Below are 10907 nucleotides of genomic sequence, written 5' to 3' on the forward strand. Positions count from 1 at the left end.
AGGAATTCTCCATTACCTGCCTCCTCACCCCTGCCGTGAAGCTCTCCATGTATCTACCCACTACTGGGGCATATTCTCCAACTGTATATTCATATAAGAGATGGAGGAGAGAATAAGGATTATTTTAATTCATTATGGAATTTGTTTAATACAGTTTTTATCCTTACCTAGGAAACAAGTTCTCCAGTCTAGCAATAGCAGAAAAAAGATACTTTTATTCCCATTTGAAGAATATGTCTATTAAATGAAATTCTAATTAATTAGAATTCTTTAGGGAAGAGTGATAATTAGGTTCTCCTGGACCTCCTACAGTGTAGAAATTAATTAAATAACAAATTAAAAAATGATTTTTTACATTTTCAAAGTGGGGTTACCACCTTCAGTAAATTAATTTCTATACCATTGATTTTTTCCCTTTATATTGGCAATAGAACTGAACACCTCGACAACCAAATTCTAAATACCTCAATTTAATCTTCATTACATACAAAAAATTATCTCCCCACAAGATATGTATTACTTTTCCCTTCAAATGTATATTTGGGGTATTTAAAATTATTGCTCTCATTTTATTAAATCCACATTTGTGTTTTTTCTCATTTTGGAAGCTAATACTGAAAATGTATGTCTGTTAACTACTTTGCGTAGTAGCTAGCAAAGGACAAAAGTACTCATATAGACAACTGATGATGTCGTACAATTGCTGAGAAACTCATCATATCTAAAAAGAAAAATGGGCTATGGAGTCAGAACAGCATGCATCTCAGTTCTGCTTTGTCACTGAGCACACCTATGCAGGTAGATCAATTACCAAGTCTTTTTACACCTATTTGTACTTAGGTTACCTAGGGTTAATAATCATTACACAAAGGTCTACTGGAACCATGTGTATCTCTCTTGAAATAATATTTTATCCTGTCATTGAATTACAGTATTTAAATTGTCAAAAGTAAGTATCTACTTTCTTTAGAAAACCAAAATGAAAACCTATTATGTAAACACTTTCTAGTGATATAATTTAGGACCATTTTACACCAATGTGCTTAGCATTTTGTTTTCATGGTGATTAGTTTATAATTGGATTGGAGAGACCCAGTTTATTTTCTCTACATAAATTACTTAAAGATACAGAATACATAAATTATAAAAGAATAATAGATTCAGGACAATATCTTCCCATAAGATACCACTTACTATATGGAGTCAGATTATAAATTGAATTATTAGACAAAACTACTTCAAAGGATTCTAAATATCCCTTGAAATATTTTTCTAGTAGATTTTCAATTATCAATCATCAAGGAATTATCTATATATTTATTTAGTGTCTGAGAATATTTCTCAAGAACAAGATTGTTTTCACAGTAGGTATGAAGTAAGAAACACACACAGAGGAATACATAGAAATATTTAGTGAGTAATTAACTTTTAAGAAAGCTAATTTATATGTTTTGAAATATACTAATAATTTATTGATATTAAAAGTCATGTCACAAGCTGGCTGTAGAGAAATACAGAAAAAAATAAAATTTAAAATTAAGATAAACTGATTATACTAAGAAGAAAACACTATTACATACAATACATAATATTATATGCACAAATGATACTACTTTTTAATGTTTTACAATGAGACAATGAAAGTGAAATACAATTTTGTTAAATTATATTATTTTGAATAACTGAATTACAAGGGAATTTTTATCATTCAACGAGACATAATAAAACACATGTTAATTATCATAATAACAATATTAGTTTCTTTTTGAAAAAGGTGATGACCTCAATTTAATTATTAGATACCTATGCTCTTAAAAAAATCATAAAATTGAAATAAGTCAATGAAAAGCAAGTCCTAATAAACTGACTTTCAAAATGAAAGAAAAAAATGAGAAAGAATCTCCTGGTTTATTTTTTTCATTTTTTTAAAACATTATTATGAAAATCCACTTAAATAAGAGAACTATTTAATTTATTTTTTAAATTAATTTATTTATTTTTGGCTCGTTGGGTCTTCGCTGCTGCGCGCGAGCTTTCTCCAGTTGCGGTGAGCAGAGGCTGCTCTTCATTGTGATGTGCAGCCTTCTCATTGCAGTGGCTTTTCTTGTTGCAGAGCATGGGCTCTAGGTGTGCAGGCTTCAGTAGCTGTGGGGTGCAGGCTCAGTAGTTGTGGCTCACGGCGTCTAGAGCGCAGGCTTCAGTAGTTGTGGAGCACAGGCTTAGCTGCTCCGTGGCATGTGGGATCTTCCCGGACCAGGGCTTGAACCTGTGTCCCCTGCATTGGCAGGTGGATTCTTAACCACTGCACCACCAGGGAATTCCCTAAGAGAGCTACTTTAAGTGACTTATCCCATTTTGGATTTGAAGAGAAAGTCTTAAGCTTAGAACCACTTAGAATAGAATCCAAGAGGATAAGGATCTCTTGTTTCTAAGGGAATAAGGAGACAGCATAAATAAGGAAAGCAGATTGAGAAGACTTGAGTCCTTGTTATCATGGAGGGTATAGAATGAGAAAGAAGTGCCTTGCTTAAATTCCATTATCAGCTCATGTGGGTATGTTAGGAAGGGCTGGTGTGTTAAATAAGAGTGGCAAGGTACATCTTTGGTTGAAGCTATGCAATTCTCTTCACTATAATTATTAACTTATGATTTGGATAATTGAGTATTTCATAAGTATGTGTGTGTGTTTTAATTGCTGCACACTTTGAGGAGTAGAATGTGAAAGTATGCTAAGAATCAGAATTTAAATCAGACTTTACTAAGAGTCTACTCATCTATGATGCCCAGGAAGGAATGAGGAAAATGCTCACCAGCCTGAAGCTAGGTGACTCTCACACTTCATGTCCTAAATATAAAAATTCAAAATGGCAGGGCTCTTTTATATATTGGTAATACCTGAAATATATGTATTTTAAATTGTTCTATGGTTAAGCAAGGGATTAAGGCTTCATGATACTCAAGTATGAGAGAGCAGACTCTGCAGGAGAAGGGAGGAAGAACCCTTAAATCTTGATTTATCAAATTTCTAAAAGCCATTTGAAAGCTAAAAACAAGTCTGTTATTCAAAAGTGTGAATTATCTAGTAAAACATTAATTATATATTATATTTAGATTTTTATCATTTTTCTTCTAAATAGAGGCAGGCAGCACTGGAGGGGCTGAATTGTTAATTAGTAAACATTCACCATTTCCCTAAAGCAAGAATGTTACTCCAGATAAGCAAATTAAACCATTATTTTGGTTAATCAGTACAAACATGGATAGAGTGGGTAATAAAATTCAAAATGTGCTTGAATTTCTAAAACAAATCAAGCAACTTCAAAGACTCTTTGAGTTTGTGCAACATCTATTTATGCTATTTGGGAGTACAATTTCACTCTCCCCGGACATTAGCTGGAAATTAATGCATTAATTAATTCAATAAACATATAATTTGATACAATGAACACGGCCTTGACTGTAGAATGGTAAAGAAAAGATATACTTTTAGTGCTCCTGGTCTTTACAATTTAGTGGAGATTAAGAATAATTCATCTATTTTACACATAATATTTTAAAATATTAACAGTAAGCTTTAGGAAGGAAATGAATGGTTTGACTATGATAGAAAATAAGGAGAGGGAATGTAGTACTCTAGATAAAATGAGTAGGTGAGACTTTATAGGGTTCTCTGTCTCCTCAGTGTTTACTTCCTGTTCTTTCATACTTTCTCTTCCATATTGCTGTAGTTCCTTTTCATATTTTACCCTCCTTGCCTGGAAAGTAACTTTAGATAATTATTTTTTCCAGGAGTATAAGACTCTAATGATACCTGTACAAGAATTCATGTACAAGAATGTCTTTCTATCATCATTTTAAGAACAACAAAAACATCAACTGCAACAAAAACAATCTTTATTCATTTGCTGAGAATAAAGTTATTGGGTAATAACAGCTTCCAAATAAAGTAGAGTAAAACTCTTCTCATTCTTGCAATATTCATTATTGTTTAGGAGTCTGAGGCAAAAAATTTTGAAGTGACTGAAGAAAATCTCCTCCTTCACTGAAGACTTATAGGATATGTTCCTCATTCTTATAGTTCAACACTTTTCCCTAATAATGTTACGGACTGTATTAGCCTCCTTTTGTAGATTACTTAAATCTTTCCAGCCCCGACTCCCAATATCGAATTGATTGGTTCAGAGCAGATTTAACCTACTTCACACGTTCACCCTACCAGCACATGGCTGCAGTGTCTCTTGCTGCCAGCCTTAAAAGTTTTCCAAGTGACACAACTGCTATTCACAGAGGAACCCTGTAACTGCCATGCCTGACCAATGATGGACGCTGGACAGTGGATAAGGGTTCCCCTTTAATATCCCATCCCTTATGTATAGTTCTGCTATTCTTTTACAAAGGCTCCACAGAATGTCATACAGGATTAAACATCAGTTGTCAAATTGTTGACCAACTTTATAAACCATCCTTCATAACTAATTCTTTATCTTTTTATTTATTTATTTATTTTTATTTATTTTTTATTTTGCGGTACGCGGGCGTCTTACTGTTGTGGCCTCTCCCGTTGTGGAGCACATGCTCCGGATGCGCAGGCTCAGCGGCCATGGCTCACGGGCCTAGTCGCTCCGCGGCATGTGGGATCTTCCCAGACCGGGGCACGAGCCCGTGTCCCCTGCATTGACAGGCAGACTCAACCACTGCACCACCAGGGAAGCCCTATCTTTTTATTTTTGCTCTCTCTGTTCCATTTCTATATTGCTCACTCCCTAATATTGCTTTGGAAATTAACTATTTGCAAGCCTCCAATTCAGGTTCTACCTTTAGGGAAGGAGGGGCTGTCATTGATCAAGATAAGGTCTTACTTTAGAAAAGCCCCTCTAATCCGAAAACATCAAAATTTTTCCACTCAAATATTTTGATCACATATATACTTATGATTGTTTCTTTTCAAGCTTTCTGGAGACTCCTTTGCCAGCATCCTTGGTTAGTTTGCTGCATCTCAATAAATTTTACTTGTTATTACATAAGGCAACATCTATTTAGACCAGTGGCTAACTTCACACAAGTGAGTTACACTTTAGTCTATTGTCTTTTGTCTATTGAATGGTTTTTCAAATCTAAAAGGAAGGACAAATCAGTGTGAGCACTCTATTTCTGCTCTCTGGTAGCTTCTCTCCTTTGTAATTGTGCTTTAAGGTAATTTAAGGTAATTGTAATTGTAATTTAAGGTAATCCTACTTTCTGGTCTGGTTACATTTCTCTGTTACTCTGAACACTATGGTTCATGAGAAACTATAGTTTAGCTGATGTATTTAACCATCTTTTTTCTGTTTCTAATAGGCTTAGAACTGTAAGAGTTGCTTATGGTAACTGCACCACCTATATTCTACCGTGCCTTAACTGTCCCTCTTTATATTTTCACATCCAGCTATTTTTTGGTGTCTAGAATTTCTCTTAGGTTGTACACACTTGGATCAAAGGTTAAAGAGGCACAACTGCCCATCTTGCTAATTAGGACAGACCCAGGACTTTCGATCTCTCCATGTTTGATAAGCACTGCTCTAAGCCCTTTACATGCAGTATCACACTGAATCCTTGCACCAGTATAAGCCCTATTTTACAACTGAGGAAACTGAGGCACAATAAAGTTAAATAATGTGCCTCCATGTTACACAGCTGATGAAAGTCGGAATCTAATTAAACAACATTGTCTGAAATCTGAATTCAAACAGTCTGATTCCAGAGCTTATGTTCATTGCCATTTCAATACCTTTCTTCATCTGTCACATCGATGATATTGATTGAGGGCCTATTGTGAGCCAGGCACAATTTATAACAAATAAGACAACTTATAACAAAATTGCTGATGTCTCCTATGTACCAGGAAATGTATTAGCCACTGAGAAAGATGAGGTGAATGTCTCTATATTCATGCTTATTTCTGAATCATGCAACTCTTTATTCAGTTCACTCCTGACCATCTCCATCTTAACTACTTCAGCCCACAGTCACTCCCACTTTTGTTACTGATACAGTAAACTAACCAGACTACATGCTTCCATGCTCCACCTCTCTTAATAATTGTCCAGTCTGCAGTCAAAAGATATCCTTTTCAAGTGTAACACACACACACACACAGTTGTTAGTTCACTAAAATTGTGCAGTGCCTTCTCATTTATTTGTCTTTAGAATAAAGTCATATTTTCTTAACATGGCTTATAAGGCCTTCAGTGTAAATCCTATCTCTCTTTTCAAAGTAATGTATCAATGTTTTTCACCCTCAGGCTCTACCTTCAACCATAGTAAATTTATTCAAATTCCATATTTCATGCCTGCCAAATCCTGGGTCTGGCACATACATTTTCCTTTGTGGACTGTGAGCTCTGTTAGAGCAGGAACTAAGTATATGTCCAAACCAATATACCACAATGCCTGCCACATATTAGGTACTTGTGAATGTTTATTATTTGAGAGAATAAATGCCTAACAGCTAAATTCACCCTTGTTGTTTACTTGTTCCTCCTTCAGGTTTCAGCTTATATATCACTTCCTTCAGAAAGTTTTAAATTCCTTGATCCAGAAGAATTACACATAACTACAAAGGCCTGTTATTCAAGAAAACCAAGTGTTTTGTTGTTATAGTTGTTGTTGTTTTTTTTCTTTGTGTAGTTTTTACTTTTTTATTTTATTTTATTTTATGTTTTGGCAGTACGTGGGCCTCTCACTATTGTGGCCTCTCCCGCTGCGGAGCACACACTCCAGACGCGCAGACTCAGCGGCCATGGCTCACGGGCCCAGCTGCTCCGCGGCATGTGGGATCTTCCCGGACCGGGGCATGAACCCGTGTCCCCTGCATCGGCAGGCGGAATCTCCACCACTGCGCCACCAGGGAAGCCCTTTATGTTTTTATAATACAAATTATATTTTAACTGGCTGGATAGCAAATGAAAACGTCAATTGCCAACCTCAGTGTAAATCTGTAAATATGGGATAGTGGAATACATAGATGCGACTGATATGTCCCTGGTCTAACGGGGTGCCTCCTCTCAGACCCAGTGGGCCACTATAACATGGGTATTTGCCCAGTATTGTAACATCTTCCAGCTTTTCAAAAGAGTCCAGGAAAACAGACTTTCCTCTCTAATATCAGTTTTTAAATGTTGACAATCTGTTCAAATTTTAAACAGCTTTCCCAGTTTATAACCTCCATCTAAAGTATACTAGATGGGGACCTTCAAGATGGCGGAGGGATAAGACGTGGAGATCACCTTCCTCCCCACAAATAAAACAAAAATACAGCTACATGTGTAACAACTCCTGCAGAACACCTACTGAACGCTGGCAGAAGACCTCAGACTTCCCAAAAGGCAAGCAAGTCCCCACATACCTGGGTAGGGCAAAAGAAAAAAAGAGAAAACAGAGACAAAAGAATAGGGATGGGACCTGCACCTCTAGGAGGAAGCTGTGAAGGAGGAATAGTTTCCACACAGTAGGAAGCCCCTTCTCTGGTGGTGACAGAGGGTGGGTTGGGGGGGAGCTTCGGAGCCCCGGAGGAGAACACAGAAATAGGGGTGCAGAGGGCAAAGTGGAGAGATTCCCGCACAGAGTATTGGCGCTGACCAGCACTCACAAGCCTGAGAGGCTTGTCTGCTCACCCGCTGGGGGTGGGGGGCTGGGCCGTGAGGCTCGGGCTTCAGTGTTCAGATCCCAGGGAGAAGACTGGAGTTGGCTGCGTGAACACAGCCCAAAGGGGATTAGTGTGCCATAGCTAGCTGGGAGGGAGTCCGGGAAGAAGTCTGGACCTGCCTAAGAGGCAAGAGACCATTGTTTCAGGGTGCACAAGAAGAGGGGATTCCTTCCCAGTCTGTCCACAGAAGGCAGAGCACCGCCTAAATGAGCTCAATAGCAGAATAACTGAGGCAGAAAAACGGATAAGTAACCTGGAAGATAAAATCATGGAAATAACTACCACAGAGGAGAATAAAGTAAAAAGAATGAAAAGAATTGAGGACAGTCTCAGAGAGCTCTGGGGCAACATTAAATGCACCAACATTTGAATTACAGGGGTCCCAAAGAAGAAGAGAAAAAGGAAGGGTCTGAGAAAATATTTGAAGAGATTATAGTTAAAAACTTCCCTAACATGGAAAAGGAAATACTCAGTCAAGTCCAGGAAGCGCAGAGAGTCCCATACAGGATAAATCCAAGGAGAAACATGCCAGGACACATATTAATCAAACTGTCAAAAATTAAATACAAAGAAAAAATGTTAAAAGCAGCAAGGGAAAAGCAACAAATAACATACAAGGGAAACCCCATAGGGTTAACAGCTGATCTTTCATCAGAAACTCTGCAAACCAGAAGGGAGTGGCAGGACATATTTAAAGTGATGAAAGGGAAAAACTTACAACAAAGATTACTCTACCCAGCAAGGATCTCACTCAGATTCAACAGAGAAATTAAAACCTTTACAGACAAGCAAAAGCCGAGAATTCAGCATAAACAAACCAGCTTTACAACATACGCTAACGGAACATCTCTAGGTAGGAAACACAAGAGAAGGAAAAGACCTACAATAACAATCCCAAAACAATTGAGAAAATGGTAATAGGAACATACATATCAATAACTGCCTTAAATGTAAATGGTTTAAATCTCCAACCAAAAGACATAGACTGGCTGAATGGATAGAAAAACAAGACCCATATATACGATGTCTTAAAGAGACCCACTTCAGACTTAGGAACACATACAGACTGAAAGTGAGGGGATGGAAAAAGATATTCCATGAAAATGGAAATCAAAAGAAAGCTGAAGTAGCAATTCTCATATCAGACAAAATAACTTTAAAATAAACACTATTACAAGAGACCAAGAAGGACACTACATAATGATCAAGGGATCAAACCAAGAAGAAGATATAACAACTGTAAATATTTATGCACCCAAAATAGGAGCACCTCAATACATAAAGCAAATGCTAACAGCCATAAAAGGGGAAATTGACAGTAACATAATAATAGTAGGGGACTTTAACACCCCACTTTCACCAATGGACAGATCATCCAAAATAAAAATAAATAAGGAAACAGAATCTTTAAATGATACATTAAACAAGATGGACTTAATTGATATTTATAGGACATTCCATCCAAAAATATCAGAATACACATTCTTCTCAAGTGCTCATGGAACATTCTCCAGGATAGATCATATCTTGGGTCACAAATCAAGCCTTGGTAAATTTAAGAAAATTGAAATTGTATCAAGTATCTTTTCCGACCACAACACTATGAGACTAGATACAAGTACAGGAAAAAAACTGTAAAAAATACAAACACATGGAGGCTAAACAATATGCTACTAAATAACCAAGAGATCACTGAAGAAATCAAAGCGGGACATCAAAAAATACCTAGAAAAAAATGACAAAGAAAACACGACGACCCAAAACCTATGGACTGCTACAAAAGCAATTTTAAGATGGAAGTATATAGCAATATAATCCTACCTCAAGAAACAAGAAAAAACTCAAACAACCTAATCTTACACCTAAAGCAATTAGAGAAAGAGGGAAAAAAAAAAAAAAAAAAAAAAAAAAAAACCTCCAAAGTTACCAGAAGGAAACTGATCATAAAGATCAGATAAGAAATGAAGGGAACAATAGCAAAGATCAATAAAACTAAAAGCTGGTTCTTTGAGAAGATAAACAAAATTGATAAACCATTAGCCAGACTCATCAAGAAAAAAAGGGGCAAGACTCAAATCAACAGAATTAGAAATGAAAAAGGAGAAGTAACAACTGACACTGCAGAAATACAAAGGATCATGAGAGTTTACTACAAGCAACGCTATGCCAATAAAATGGACAACCTGGAAGAAATGGACAGATTCTTAGAAAAGCACAATTTTCTAAGACTGAACCTGGAAGAAATAGAAAATTTAAACAGATCAATCACAAGCACTGAAACTGAAACTGTGATTGAAAATCTTCCAACAAACAAAAGCCCAGGACCAGATGGCTTCACAGGAGAATTCTATCAACGATTTAGAGAAAAGCTAACATGTATCCTTCTCAAACTCTTCCAAAATATAGCAGAGGGAGGAACACTTCCAAATTCATTCTACAAGGCCACAATCACCCTGATACCAAAACCAGACAAAGATGTCACAAAAAAAGAAAACTACAGGCCAATATTACAGATGAACACAGATACAGAAACCCTCAACAAAATACTAGCAAACAGAATCCAACAGCACATTAAAAGGATCCATACACCATGATCAAGGGGGGTTTATCCCAGGAATGCAAGGATTTTTCAATATACACAAATCAATCAATGTGATATACCATATTAACAAATTGAAGGATAAAAACCATATGATAATCTCAATAGATGCAAAAAAAGCTTTCAACAAAATTCAACACTCATTTGATAAAAACTCTCCAGAAAGTAGGCATAGAGGGAACCTACATCAACATAATAAACGCCATATGTGACAAACCCACAGCCAACATTGTTCTCAATGATGAAAAACTGAAACCATTTCCTCTAAGATCAGGAGCAAGACAAGTTTGCCCACTCGCACTGTTATTATTCAACATAGCTTTGGAAGTTTTAGCCACAGCAATCAGAGAAGAAAAAGAAATAAAAGGACTCCAAGTTGGAAAGAAGAAGTAATGCTGTCACTGTTTGCAGATGACATGTTACTATACACAGAGAATCCTAAAGAAGCTACCAGAAAACTAGTGGAGCTAATCAATGAATTTGGTAAAGTAGCAGGATACAAAAGTAATGCACAGAAATCTCCTGCATTCCTATTCACTAATAATGAAAAATCTGAAAGAGAAATTAAAGATACACTCCCATTTACCATTGCAACAAAAAGAATAAAATACCTAGGAATAAACC

Source organism: Lipotes vexillifer, unplaced genomic scaffold (genome assembly GCF_000442215.2).
Source record: "Lipotes vexillifer unplaced genomic scaffold, Lipotes_vexillifer_v1.1 scaffold476, whole genome shotgun sequence".
NCBI lineage: Eukaryota > Metazoa > Chordata > Mammalia > Artiodactyla > Lipotidae > Lipotes > Lipotes vexillifer.